Source organism: Heterodontus francisci, chromosome 1 (genome assembly GCF_036365525.1).
Source record: "Heterodontus francisci isolate sHetFra1 chromosome 1, sHetFra1.hap1, whole genome shotgun sequence".
In the NCBI taxonomy this organism is placed as follows: domain Eukaryota; kingdom Metazoa; phylum Chordata; class Chondrichthyes; order Heterodontiformes; family Heterodontidae; genus Heterodontus; species Heterodontus francisci.
Window position 1 is genome coordinate 225,755,165 of NC_090371.1, and position 12,698 is coordinate 225,767,862.

Consider the following 12,698-nt stretch of genomic DNA (forward strand, 5'->3'; position numbering starts at 1 on the left):
CTGATAGCTTGGGGTAGTAATTGGGTATATTTATACCAAATTCCAGTTCAGTTTGGGATGGCCCTCTGAATCAGTTCTTTAGTTAATAGTCAGATGCCTTCTCGACTTGGAGAGTCAATTAGCTTTTAATGAGAGAACTTATTCACAATGCCTGTCAGGGTTTCAGCTGCTAGCTGCTATTAGACATGTCACCTAATGATCAGAGGACATGGGGCCATTGAGTTGTAGGCTATGCATTTGAGATTTTAGTAACAGTGCTGGTAATTTTTGTAAGATCTATGAGACCTCTCAAAAGCTTTGAGAGTTGTGTTTTTGTGAGACATGCACTTAAAAACAAAGAACAAGGGGCTACATTCTGCTATAATAGGGCATCTATCACTGTCTGCTGTAATATTACTTGTTCCTTTGGTATGTGAACTATCAGAAGATTCACAAGACTATAAGTATCTGAGCTCGGCCTTCTGCGCTGCCTTGCCAAACGTCCTCACATGCCACAAGCTTTACACTGGTCCTGGTAGGCCAGACAACTGCAAATTGGGTGAGTCAGGCCACATTTGCCACAAGGCTTAGCAGATGTCTGATCCTTGGTTATCATACCAATTGTCATAGTCACCCCAAAGCTTGTAACTGTTGGCGCCCAGCCATGATGGCTTTAAATTTCCTTCCATCATTAGGTAGATGATCAGCCATGATTGTTTGAATGGCGGGGCAGGCTCGATAGGCCGAATGGCCTATTCCTGCTCCTACTTCGTATGATCCTAAGTAGTGCATCTATGGTGTTCCCTTTCTTCATTTCTAGCAGGTCTTTTTGAAAGGTATCTATTGGGGGTTGATGCGCTTATTAGTTCTAAAACCTGTTCTGACAATTCAATTTCCGCAAAGTTGCGTTCTTGAGCTTTGTCTCAGTATCTTGCCACAAACTGGTCAATGGACTCATCTTGCCTTTGCTAGTAGGTCATAAGCTCAAGCCTCTGTACTCAGAAATTGACCTTTACCTTGAGTTGCTCCTCCAGGAATGTCCACAGCTTACTGGGGTCCTTCTGATCTTCAGCTGACAATCCTGATGTCTTGATTCATCGCAAGCCCTCATTGTCCAGTGTGATCTTGATTTTCACAGCTTGTTCCTCTGGTTTGCTCACTTCTTGAACCGTTGCCAAAACAGTTTAAACTCAGATGCTATGTCCAATGTCTTCCAATACATAATTTGATACTTGAATGCCATTTTCTCAATGATCTTACTTTTCTACAAATATAGGACTTTTCACAGGTTTTCTTTTACCAGGCACACTTTCTTTTTCCCTTTTTAGACAGGTTCATTTTCAGCAGGCCTACTCCGTTAAGAGTGAGACACCACAACTGCTTTTTTGTTTACTGAGCTTGTCCTTTTTTAAATGCGAGGTAACAGCTTTCTCTGTTTACCCAGGCTTTTTTAAACTGAGAGATCTTTTTTTTTGTCTCTGCAGAGAACTGCAGCTTGCAGCACCGGCAACTGCAACAACCAGCCTTTACTTTGTGCTGGACCTGCAGTAGGGCTGTTGAGCTCTTGCTGCTCTTTTTGGCTTAGGCCCCACCAATGAAGCAAAGAAAAACCCAGGAAAATTCAAGCAGTAATGACTGAACCTACGCCTTTCCAAATGTTTTGACCCACTGCCAGATTAATTGAAAGCTCATATCTCCTGGCAAATTGCCTACCATAGTCATAGAGTTTCAACACCACCTGGGGTCCTGTCTGCAGTCCTAGCTGACTGCACATTGTGGGGTCTTCTGCCAGCTGTACTCCTGCAGGATCTTCAGCCACTTCAGGAAGGCGATCAGCTGTGGAGTTTGCAAGTTCTCCCTGTGTCTGCGTGGGTTTCCTCCGGGTGCTCCGGTTTCCTCCCACAAGCCAAAAGACTTGCAGGTTGATAGGTAAATTGGCCATTATAAATTGTCACTAGTATAGGTAGGTGGTAGGGAAATATAGGGACAGGTGGGGATGTTTGGTAGGAATATGGAATTAGTGTAGGATTAGTATAAATGGGTGATTGATGTTCGGCACAGACTCGGTGGGCCGAAGGGCCTGTTTCAGTGCTGTATCTCTAATCAAAATCAAAAGCTGTTCCTTGTTCTCTCTTAGTGTGTTCTTCAGAAAAAAAATCAAACATTGCCACGATGTGCTATTTGGTGCTCTTCAGAAAAATATATCCCAAATGTTGCCACCATGTAATATTACTGGTTCCTTTGGTATGTGAAGTATTGTAAGATGCACAGGACTACAAGTAATATCCAAAGAATATTTGGGGTTTTATTATAATTGTAACATATTTATATATATATATATATATGTTATATATAATGCAGCTACTACACGAGCACATCTATACACATCTTAATCTGTTGGGCTACACCCACAACTCTCTGCTCATGTGTGATGCAACATCACTTCCTCTGGTGACCTTTCACTTACAGCCTCTTAAGACGGTCCTCTTAAGGTGGATCACTTTTGCCCTCCCTGTTGAATTCCCTTCCCAATATTACAAACAGCTTGAAGCAGTACAGTCTGAAGATTGCGGAATGGTGCAGATGATCCATGATCTTTCCAGATCATTTGTGAGATACGTGGGACTTAGATTTAAAAGGAAGCAAGTGTAATTCTGCCATTCCTGTCAACTGTTACTGGATCCTGAAGCCTGCAACCATAATTGAATAAACAGAAAGACATTTACCTAGCAAAGTAAATTTAAAAGGCTATCATACTTTTTGAGTGGATGGTGGACCTAAATTAATATAAATATTTCACAGTTCTGTTGCATAAGCCTTACCCTTATTTATGGAATTTTTTTGTATTTTAGTCTTGGAAACTTAAAATGTCACTGAAGCATGAGCATAATTTTTGATAAAACATATCTTTAAAATCCTTCTCATTAATGCTGAAAGCAGTTAAATCAGTCTGAACCTGCAAAACCAAGGTGGGGGGAGGGGGGATGGGGAGAGGTGGGATGTTCATGAGCCACTAAATACACAGTAGGGACCCAGATATTGTGATTTTCAAGCACTGTGGAGGATCTCTGCAAGCACAGAATGACCATCTGTTAATCCCCAGGGAAGTCTTCCTAGATAAAGCCAATAGAAGAAAGTCAGATTTTACCACAGTAATCATCTGAACTCTGTTTGTGATTAAACCAAAACAAAATTTAAAAAGTGAATACGGAAACTCAGGTGGACACATTTAAATAGGCCACATACACTGAGGACAAATAGATGCATGCTTTGGAATAGGAAATATATCCTTTTTTGTGTCTGACTTACTGGCATGCCACTGACTGGAAGGAATGGCAGCATAGTGGTAATGTTACTGTATCAATTATCCCAGAACCTGAACTAATGCTCTCGAGTCATGATTTCAAATCCCACTATGGCAGCTGGGGGAATTTAAGTTCAATTAATTAATATGATATTTTTCAGTAATGATGGTCATGAAACTACCATATTGTCATAAAACCTCATCTGGTTCACAAACGTTCTTCAGGGAAGGAAATCTCCCGTCCTTACCTGGTCTGGCCTACATATGACTCCAGACACACATTGTGGTTGACTCTTAAGTGCCCTCTGAAATGACCTAGCAGGTCACTCAGGTTGTATCAAACTACTACAGAAAGAATGAATAAGAATAAAACTGTACAGAGCACCCAGCATCAACCACAGCACCAGAAATGACAAATAGACACCCTGCCCAGTCAATTCTGCAAAAACCTCCTCATTAATATCTGGGGAATTGTGCCAAAACTGGGAGAACTGTCCCACAGACTAGTCAACAGCCTGACACAGTTACACTCACCAAATCATACCCTAAAATGTCGCAGACTCTTCCACAAATATCCCCATGCTCAATGATGGCAGAGCCCAGCACATCAGTGCAAAAGAAAAGGTTGAAGCATTAGCAACCAACTTCAGCCAGAAGTGCCGAGTGGATGATCCATCTCAGCTTCCTCCTGAGGTCCCCAGCATCACAGATGCCAGTCTTCAGCCAATTCGATTCACTCCACATGATATCAAGAAACAGTTGAAGGCACTGGATACAGCAAAAGCTATGGGTCCTGATAACATCCCGGCTGTAATACTGCAGATTTGTACCCCAGAGTTAGCCTCACCTCTGGCCAAGCTGTTGCAGTACAGCTACAACACTGGTATCTACCTGGCAATGTGGAAAATTGCCCAGGTATGTCCCATCCACAAAAAACAGGACAAGTCCAATCCAGCCAATTACCACCCCATCAGTCTACTCTCAATCATCAGCAAAGTGATGGAAGGCAGCACTTACTCAGCAATAACCTGCTCATCGATGCTCAGTTTGGGTTCTGCCAGGGCTGCTCAGCTCATAACAGCCTTGGTCTAAACATGGGTGAAAGAGCTGAATTCCAGAGGTGAGTTGAGAGTGACTGCCCTTGACATCAAAGCAGCATTTGACTGAGTATGGCATCAAGGAGCACTTGCAAAATGAAGCCAATGGGAATTAGGGGGAAAACTCTCCACTGGTTGGTGTCATACCGGGCACAAAAGAAGATGTTTGCGGTTGCTGCAAGTCAATCATCTCCGCCCCAGGACATCAATGTAGGAGTTCCTCAGGGTAGTGTCCTAGGTCCAACCATCTTCAGCTGCTCCATCAATCACCTTCCCTCCAACAGAAGGTCAGAAATGGGGATGTTTGCTGATGATTGCATCGTTTTCAGTACCACTCGCAATTTCTTAGATACTGAAGCAGTCTGTATAAGTATGCAGCAAGACCTGGGCAACATTGAGGCTTGGGCAGATAACTGGCAAGTATCACTCACACCACAGAAGTGTCAGGCAATGGCCATCTCCAACAAGAGAGAATCTAACCATCTTCCCTTGACATCCAATGACATTACCATCTCTGAATCCCCACCATCAACATCCTGGGCATTACCATAGACCAGATACTCAACTGGACCAGCCATAAATACTGTGGCTACAATAGCAGGTCAAAGGCTGGGAATTCTGTGGTGAGTAACTCATCTCCTGACTCCCCAAAGCCTGTCCACAGTTGACAAGGCACAAGTCAGGAGTGTGATGGAATACTCCTTACTTGCCTGAATGAGTGCAGTTCCAACAACATTCAAGAAGCTTGACACCATCTGGGACAAAGCAGTCTGCTTGATCGCCACCCCATCCACCACCTTCAACATTCACTCCCTCCCACTACCGGCACATAGCGGCAGCAGTGTGTACCATCTACAAGCAACTCACCAAGGTTTTCTCGACAGTACCTTTCAAAACTGTGACCTCTACCGGCTAGAAGGACAAGCGTAGCAGGCTTATGGGAGTACCGCCAGTTTCAAATTCCCCTCAAAGTCACACAACATCCTGACTTGGAACTCTATCGCCATTCCTGTCACTGGGTCAAAATCCTAGAACTCCCAAACAGCACTGCAGAGGTTGAAGAAGGCAGTTCACCACAACCTTCTTAAGGACAATTAGGGATGGGCAATAAATGCTGGCCTTGACAGCGATGCCCACATCCCTTGAATGAACCAAAAAAAGGAAGATAATGGCTCACCTATCCCCTCCAGTGTTTTACCAAAAATGTTAAGAAAATAGAAAACAGAATTGGGGTTAAAAGTAATTACTCAAACTGGGAAGATGGGAAGTGGTGTTCCACAGAGATTGGTGCTAGTTCCACTGTCACTCACTATTTACATCGATGATTTGGTCTCTGGAATCAGAAGTACAATATCAAAATTTGTGGATGGCAACATATTGGGGGATCTAGTTAATACTCAGGAAGACACGTGTATACAGATTCGGAAATCATCAAAAATAGCAACACAGGTGAACAAAGTCACAAAAAATGCAAACAAAGCACTGGAGTTTATTTCTCAAGGGATAGAATTCAAAAGCTGAGAAGATTTGTTAAACTTATACAGATTAGGTATATTAGGAACAAAGATGGTGATATATGCTTAAAGGCACAGGGCAAGGCTAGAATACTTAATGAGTACTTTGTATCAGCTTTTAATAAGGAAGAGGATGCTGACAAAATATCGGTAGAAACATAGATGTTGAGATAATGGATGGAGTGAAAATTGATTGGAAAGATACACTGCAAAGCCTGGCTACGCTTAGAGTGGATACATCGCCTAGGCCGGATGGCTTGCATCTCAGGTTGCTAAAGGAAGTGGGAGTGGAGATAGTGGAAGGGCTTGCCATAATCTTCCAATCTTTCCTAGATATGGGGGAGGTGCCAGAGGATTGGAGAGTGGCAAATGTGACATCCTTATTTAAGAACATCCCTAGATGGATGTAGAAGGACATCCCTAGTACCTACAGACCAGTCAGTTTAACATCAGTAGTGGGTAAGGTTTTAGAAACAATAATCAAAGATAAAATGAACAGACACTTGGAGAGGTTCGAGTTAGTTAAGAATAGCAAGCACAGATTTGTAAAAGGCAGATCATGTTTGACTAATCTAATTGAATTTTCTGATGAAGTAACAGAGAAGGTTGATGAAGGGAATGCAGGAGATGTTGTCTATGTGGATTTTAAGAAAGCTTTTGACAAAGTACCACATAAAAGGCTGATTAACAAAATTGAGGCTTATGGAATAGAAGGGCGAGTGTCAGCTTGGATAAAAAATTTGGCTTAAGGACAGGAAACAGCAAGTCGTGGTAAATGGTTGTTTTTCAGACTGGTAGATGGTAGACAGTGGTGTTCCCCAAGGATCAGTGCTGGGACCATTGCTTTTTTTGATATATTTAAATGAATTGGATGTTGGAATACAGAATAAAACTCAAAATTTGCTGATAATACCAACTTGCAGGTGTGGCAGACAGTGAGGTGATACAAATCAACTGCAAAAGGACATGGGCTAGAAGAATGATCAGACAAGTGGCAGATGGAATTTAATACAGAGAAGTGTAAGGTTCTCATTTGGTGAGAGAGGCATTGTCCTAATGGCATCTTTCTTCACTTCGCAGGCCAACTGGGAGAACAACGCCAGGAAATGAGAGAGGGTACACTTGGACGGTGGGGTCTCCCAGCTCATGACACTGATTCATTTTGAGGAGCTGGCCTTTGATCTGGCCAGACTGGAAAGCCACCATGACGTTGGAGACGGAGAATTGGGCGTCCAACATAGACAGGGTGAAAAGAAACTCAGCATCCCCTGGTTCAGTGGATGCATGGCAATGTTCTCCATGCAACAAGCTGTCAATGCATAAGCTGTCAAGTCATTATTTCAAGCAACAGAAGCATGTGATGATTGTGCTGATTTCTCATAACCACCTTCTGTTATGTCTCCCACAGGGCCAGCTGCAGAAGGGGAGGGGCCAAGGCACCATAACCTGTTCTGGAACAGTCAGAGGAGGAAGACACCTTGGTCCGTCACTTCTTTCTTGTGCACCTTCCACCAGCACAGATACTTGCAGCTCGGTGGGTCCTCACGTGTTATTAGAGACGGTGGCACAGGGTGATGTGCACATCACTTCAGAGCAGGATCACACGGGGGAGGCAGAGTCGGCTGTGCGCAGTCCCCCTCGGAGGATGGAGGCCAGGCACAGCCGTGCTCAGCATTCATCTCATGCGCTCCATAATATCTCAGTGCTTTGAGCACATGAGCTCCTCCATTGAGAGAGTGGCCCAACCTCATGGAGAGCCATATGCGGCATCATTGAGAGAGGGTGCAGGAACAATGCACTGACATGCATGGAATGCATGCTGCAGTCTGTAGCATTGATGGGTCAGTGGCGCAAAAGGCGCAAAGAAGCATGGAGTGGATGCCAGCTGCGCTGCAGCTGGTGGTTCCCTCTAGCAATCAAAGATGCCATGAAAGGGCTGAGGTGGCTACAGATGGTGATGGATGAAGCATCATAGAGTCATGCTCTGTGACAGAAGCTGCCCCTGCAGTGATGCCAGTGCAGCAGCCTCTGGAGGTGCCCCCTCATTCCACCTCGGCACCTCCACACCGAGGCCGACCACCACAGGCATCTTTGTCCCAGACAGGCACTAGCGAGCAGCCTGCCTCCATCTCATCCTCAGCCACAGGGGGAGCAACGTGTAGGAGTAGCCATGAGCGTAGGCCACTGTGTCGGTAATGTCACTTTGTGGGTCACTTGGGTGTTTCTATTGTACACGACATCAAACTGATATGCAATAAAGCATCTGGCGTATTGTTGCATTAAGGCAGACTTGTGTGTCTTTATTTCTTCATAGCGAAAGGCAGGGAAAGGGGAAATAAAGGTAAGTGGGGAAAAGGAGCGTGTTGGGAAAGAGTGTGTCTGGTGGAGAATCTGGAGTGTTGCAGTGTTTGCGCCATTGGAAGGTTGCTGACTTTTGTTCTTAATGGATGCCTGCTCTCACTCTCCTTTCCAAATATCCTGTAGACTAAGTATCGCTCAGGTGAAACGTGTCTGGATCACAGTGGCCCAAGCATCCCCTCCATCCTGTTAAGTGCTCTGCCTCCTGAGCCTACCATGGCGACATCCCTGTAAAGTATGGGGACCGTTCTCCAGTTCTCCTTCAGCGTCCTCCTCATCCTTGTTTTCTTCTTCCCCTTTCTCATCCTCTTCCTCCTCCGAGGAGCTTTGCCATTCAAATGCTTCTCTCTATTCAAGGTCCTCACCTCTCTGGAGGGTCATGTTATGAAGTGCATAATAGGCACAAAGCACGAGACCCTTGAGGGAGTTTACTGGAGGGCGCCACCTGACCGGTCAAGGCACCTGAACCTTACCTTTAGGAGGCTGATGGCCTGCTCCATGATGACCCTTGTGCTCAGGTGGCATCAGTTGTAGGATGTCTCAGCTTCAGTGGCAGGGCAACGCATTGGAATCATCAGCCATTTCCTCACAGGATAAGCCTTATCCACTAACAGCCATCCACTGATATCCGATGGCTCGATGAAGAGCAGCAGCACTTGTGATTGCTGAAGGATGAAGGCATCATGGCAGCTTCCAGGATAGTGTGCACACACCTGCTTAAAGCTCCTGCTGTGGTCGCAAACCAGCTGAACATTTAGGGAGTGGAATCCCTTCATGTTGAGGAATCTCCCTGGCTGGTCAGTTGGTGACTTGATGGTCACATGGGTGCAATCAGTGATCCCCTGACCTGAGGTGAGTCCCACTACCCTTTGAGCTTGAATGCTGCTATCCACCTTGGATTCAATGTAATCCCCTGCCCTCTCAGAGCATTCATTACCTCTGTGATGCAATGACGTGCTGCTGCTGCTCCTTGGAAGGACCTGGTTGCAAAAAAGTGCAAGGCCACTGTGACTTTTACAGCCACAGGAAGGCCATATCGATGGTTCTTGTGACCCCTCAGATGACCCTCAATGAGGGTACACAAGTCAGCAAGCATCTGCCTGGATAGGCGCAGTCTTTGGCGGCACTGACGGTCCGACATGTCCAGATAGCTTCTCCTTTGGGGGTAGACCCTCTGATGAGGCCTTCCTGCCCCTCATTCCTGATCCCTGTGCCCCTGTTGCCCAGGGGTCTGCCTCTGCTCCTGCAGATGCTGCTCCTCATCACTAGTCAATCCTATCTCGGAGTAGCTTAATCCCAGTTCCTGTTATGTCCTTCCTTCATTTCAATTGGAATGTGCAGTCTTCCTGACCCCACTCTCAGGAACCCGTGAGACCTGTCAGCAGAGGGACCCATCCATCCGCCCCTCCAAAAATGCTTGTCCAGAGTCAAAAGATGTGACAGACAATTCTCCTGACTCTGTACAACTGGTTGCCTGTGAATGAGGGCTTTTTCTGAGCCTTCCCTCTTGCCGTTGTCTCGCCATTCTGACTTGTTCGCCACTGTGTTTGTGTCATGATTGAGACAATGCGTGGATCCCATGCCTTAATAAGAAAATTCAAAGCTGGCCCTTAACGAGCTGACAACAAACTTGTTAAGTAGCTTAACTGGCCATTTATCAACCCAGGACAGGTTGTCTCCTCTGGCTCTTGGCAGAGCCTTTTAAACTTGCAGCATGTCAGTTTTGCGTAGGGAAACTGGCACGCTGTCCCGAGGGGTGGGTTTAAGGAACTGCCTGCCCCATCATTTAAATAAAGATTCCACCTTATGACTTTCACCTTGGTTAGACCACACGTACAGTACTGTGTGCAGTTCTGATCTCCATATTACAAAAGGATTTACAACATGATATCAGAACAGAGAGGATATAATTTTCGGAAAAGACTGAACAGGCTGCAGCTCTTTTGCCTAGAACACAGAAGCCCGAGAGTTGACCTGTTAGAGGTCTTTAAAATTACAAAGGGGCTTGATAGGGTAGACACGAAAACCTATTTCACTTGCATGGGAGCCCAAAACTAGGGCCCATAAATATAAGATAGAACTAATAAATAAAATGAGGAAATCAGGAAAAACTTAAATTTTCTCCAATTAAATATTGGGAAAACCAAAGTCATTGCCGCCAGATCCTGATTTAAAATAAGATTCTCTGTTTCCCGTCTGTAGCAGGGGATCTGACAATGGTGTGGGGGTAAGTGATTGGCAAGGAGTTGGACATTGGGAGGGGATTGATCGGATCAGGCAGATAGGTGGGTGAGGGGTGAAGGGTTGTACAGATACCTGGGGTCGGATGGTGGGGGGGGGGGTGGTGGTGGTTCAGACACAGTAGGTGGGGATCGATCAGATTAAGGGGGCAGGATTACAGCTTTGCTTGTTGTGTCAGGGTAAACACTTCTGCTCCTGCTGACCCACAAGCAAGGATGTAAATGCAATTAGCTACTCCACCTGGCCCTTCACATCTCCCTTCAGCTGTCGGGTTCCTGAGGCCTGGGAAACTTGCCCAGTAATGTCAAAAATAAAGACAAAGTTAAAATGGAGGCATGCAGCCTCCTTAAAACACTTTAAGGACTGAACCACCTCCTGAGAGCCAATTGGTCGCCTGCCCCCACAACACACCTCAGATAAAAGCAAAAGTAAGCCGGTTGGAGGCGGGTTGATGCTGGATTGTCCATTTCATTTATTTTTAACCCCTTACTCACCCTGTGGGAGGGGGGGGGGGTGTTAAAATTTCCCCCATTGTTTTTGACCTCTTGTTCATTCCTCCCTACCCTTCAGCCCAGCATTAGTGATCTGAGGCCCCACCCTTTGGCATTCCCTCCTTATGCTCCTCTCTACCTCTACAATTTCCTTTATTATTTTTAGAGAGTTCTTAAAAGCCACCACTTTGACCCAAGCTTATGGTCACCCTTCCAATATCTCCTTCTATAGTGTGGTGTTCATTTGAAGCCTCTTCAAAGCACTTTGGTATGATTTTCTATGTTAATGGATCGATATAAATAGAAGTTGTTGTTTATCATCCACGCAGCAAATGAATGGCTTGAGTTAATGTTTAAACAGTTTAATTCTTGATTGTGGGAGAAGAGCAGGAGTTCAGATGAGAAATCCAGGGAAATTAAGGTCTTTCAAATATGAACCATTGCTTAGACAACACAGCTGCTCATACCAGAAGTACAGAAAAGGTGGGATGTCCTGTATAGGACAGAAGGAAACTCTCCTCAAATAAGACTCATTCAGCAGAGGATAGCAGACAAAATAAATGGTGAATGCATGATCCAGAGGACCAGTTTAGAAGGAAGATGACAGACTTTAAGAAAGCTTTCAAGATAAGGCTACAAATTAGGTTTCTATTATCAAGCAACTGCTCAAAGCTGACAAAAGTTCCATGATAATGTTAATTTTTTTTACCGCTGCTTCATCCAAAGCTTCATACAAGCTATTTCCCTGATGTGAGCTGTACAGTTCTAACAGAACACAAATCCCTATTGAATGTTAACCACGCATGCCAATTCTGCAGCACGGCACAAATACAAGCAGCAATTTAGATCCAATGCAGTTGTCACACTAAAAGAAACCCAGTTACATGAAATATTCACTTACTGACATACAGAAAGGGAGAATGTATGCTTCCTTAACGTGCAACACCACAAGAATCCAATTTGCTTGCAGGGCAAGTAACACAATAGTATAAGTTATGTTTTGAACCCAATAGAAAGGAGAATCTAGCAGGGTATATAACGGGCAGCTAATCTGATATTGACTGTTAAAAATGATCCCCAGTTGGTCCATCTAGCTACCTTTCTAACTATTCCATCAGTTTCTTTATCATGATTCTAGAAAGGAAAACCCTGCATTACTTTTTCCACCAGGAATTCATCCATTCCTTTAAAACCTGCTACGATTCCTGTTCCATCAACCCTGCTTGTAATCCATTCCACAATGGTGCCACCCTATTATTAAAATACATTGTTGGAATCTTCCATTTTCTTCTGTGTTCCTTAAACGTTGTCCTATACTGCTTGAATCCTGTGCTTGACAGAACTTTCCTAGATCGAAATTCTTCACACTGTGAAAATTTTAACCATTACTATCAGGTCTCCCCTCATCCTACTCTTCTCTAGAGAATAAAGTGCCAGGATAAATAATTTTCCTCATAACTCAGCCCTCTAAGTCCAGCCTCATAGCCTTGCTCTGTAATAATTCTACACCTTTGCTTTAAGACAGATCAAAGCTCAAACCACTATTTGAGATGCAGCCTCATCAAGGCCAGATAGAACTTCAACATCAACTCCTTAGACTTATACGTCATATCCTCAGCTATTAATCTCAGAATATGCATTCTTCATCACTTGCAAACACTGAAACAATGCTTTTAATAACCCATACATACATGTCACCAGGTCACCTTCCTAC

The 12,698-nt window shown here is 44.5% G+C and overlaps 1 protein-coding gene across 1 annotated transcript in view; it reads right to left on the bottom strand.

The window, feature by feature from the left end:
* The window catches only part of rxfp1 (relaxin family peptide receptor 1), a 224,134-nt gene that overhangs the window by 85,246 nt on the left and 126,190 nt on the right, over positions 1–12,698 (bottom strand). The window lies entirely within an intron of this gene.